This window comes from Anneissia japonica, unplaced genomic scaffold, assembly GCF_011630105.1.
Source record: "Anneissia japonica isolate Jap-2015-1 unplaced genomic scaffold, ASM1163010v1 scaffold287834_len5846547_cov211, whole genome shotgun sequence".
Classification (NCBI taxonomy): domain Eukaryota; kingdom Metazoa; phylum Echinodermata; class Crinoidea; order Comatulida; family Comatulidae; genus Anneissia; species Anneissia japonica.
Window position 1 is genome coordinate 1,822,899 of NW_022704992.1, and position 2,459 is coordinate 1,825,357.

At 36.2% G+C, this 2,459-nt stretch overlaps 1 protein-coding gene across 1 annotated transcript in view; it reads left to right on the plus strand.

Moving 5' to 3' along the window:
- Positions 1-225: 225 nt before the first annotated feature.
- LOC117104861 overlaps positions 226-2,459 on the plus strand; it is a 39,993-nt gene continuing 37,759 nt past the window's right edge. The window contains exon 1 of the mRNA XM_033245728.1: positions 226-475. The gene's annotated coding sequence lies outside the window, so the exon portion shown is untranslated. The remainder of the gene's footprint in view (positions 476-2,459) is intronic.

The window sequence follows — 2,459 nt, forward strand, 5'->3', positions numbered from 1 at the left end:
TCGACTCAATCTAACATTGTTTAAATAACGGTCTGAGATATTGAACAATCGTTAAAATGATTTAAAACATAATAAAATCATAGAAAGAACAATTTGATATTATAATTTTGTATATTTTCATTCTGCAGCACTGACATCTTTTGAGATCCAATCCCACATTTTATCAAATGAATGGAATCACCTATTTCGTACTTTGTTATCACCATGCGCTGGATCGGCGAGTGGTAGATGTCATGTCACTGTGTCAAAATTGCTCAGTTCTTTGAGAAAAAAAATTGAGACGGATTGCTCTGTATAATAGGCTGGTGAACGCAACAGGTATCAATCGTTGTAATAGTGATTCTAAACTGGCGGCCTGGAAGAAGACAGGAACGTATATCAGAAGTTAGTTGAATTAAATTATTGATGTGGAAGTTACGCCCATGTTATTTAGTTAGCAACAACGACAACGTTTTTCTGGAAGACTAAGTCGCAGGTTTGTAACTTTATAATACTTTGGACCTTTCCACCGTAGCTGGTGGTGTGCAAGGACACCGTACTTAGTCGCTAAGTATTGAGACACTGTACTGTATCTCTACGTAGGCCTACAAGTTGTGCATTAGTGCTTATAAAGTGTATCGTATAGTGTTGCATGACTATCCCGCAAGTGTGTTTGTGCTTTTTCTGATAAGTTCACAAATCGGACGGCATACAGCTACTACGAGGATCATACGGTAATCTTTGCATCCTCTAAAAAACTATAGAATTTTAACTACGGTATTTAAAGTTTTAGGACTATCGTGTTTACTAGTACTAGAAAGTGTGTTCTTGAGGGCTATCAGGGCTTAGAAGCTCTCTGGTGCACTCTGAATAGATCTCTAGTTCTGAAATTATACCTTAAAAATGTGTAGCTATAACAGGAACGATAGAATTTTCGATGACTTGGACATGATAAAATATAGAATTCCGAAGGACTATATCTTTGATTTATTTTCTATGGTATAGGCCTAAAAATGAGATGAAATCACCTGAAAGAGGGGTAAAACCTTGAATTTTGAAGAAATTAAAGGTCATTAAAAGACACCTCAGAAGTCTGGAAAGCTCATTTCAGGCCATCTAGGAATCAAAATTTTTGTGTTTATGGGAAAATGAACCCCCCTCTTTCAAATCCTGGATCCGCCCCTGTACCACATCATAAGGAAGTTTCAGTAATCAGGAACTCATGCAAATGCTTTTTTCAATCATAATTTACAACCTTAGTATAGTATTTGCTATAATAATATTATACCTACCTGTACCTGCAGGGCTTGAAATTAAGGGTTATTTGGTCGCATCTGCGACCTGATTTTTTAAGGTGCGACAAGGAATTCAACTTTGTCGCGCTCAGTGCGACAAGGTCATTTGATAGCGCGAGTAGATTTTGTAAGCGGCAGGAAGGTGGTTTCCCTCCAAATCCCAATTATTTACAACTTGTACAGCCTATTATTTTCAGTCAGGCAGTACGCAAAACATGTTATCATTCATTTTACATGTACTGTATCAACCAATCAGCATGACCTAGACTGTTAAAGTGTGACGTCGTACACTAAAACCATGTCGATGTGCGCTCATCTTATTCTTGTTAAATAAGCGATCACCATCAAAGCGAAGGAGACTGGTATAAAAACATCGGATTGCACGATTTTTTACTATTTTATTGAGTGCTACTCTTACCTGTACCTCCTCGTAATTGTGAACGTTTCCTTAACGTATTTGTTCATAAAATAGACTATGTACTGAAATTTCAAACAATTGTATACAGTATTGACTCATACGATGAAAACGGCCCAGATCAAGCAATAATCAAAATTTAACTCTAAATAGATCGTAAATAAATACAATTAGGCATCATCTGGAGGATTATATTCAAAGTACTACCGGTATTAAGGCAGACATCTTTTATTGAAAACCAAACGAATTACCTAAACCTCATACATTATGAAATAACATTACGCTTTTTCAATCACATGGCTGATGATAACAAAGGGTATAAAATACTCTTTGATGATAACCTCAGCTAGACTTCACGGAGCAGCTATAGTTTAACAACATCTTGAAATTTAGGGAAAAAAAACAAACAAATAGGTCTCACAGCAAATTTTGAAACCTAATTAAATGAAATATTATAGAAAGCAACACCTTTACTACCATTTATTTACTGAACGAGCCAGTCGGCTTCTGACCTACTTTTGTTCGTATCGGCGGCGTACAAAGAGTCAAATGACTTTGTGTCTGGCAACCTCGGTGTCTGTGTCTACCAGGAGGAGCCTGGAATTGGGAACGTTTCTCAATGAATGTAGTAGATGGTAAGCAGAGTTATTTCATAGGCAACTAGTAATGGGCCTCTATCAAACAATTTATTTCGTTCTTAACAAAGTATCAGCAGAAAGTAAGCAAAATGATTGTTTAATCGTGTTTTGAAATAATATAAAAATTGAATA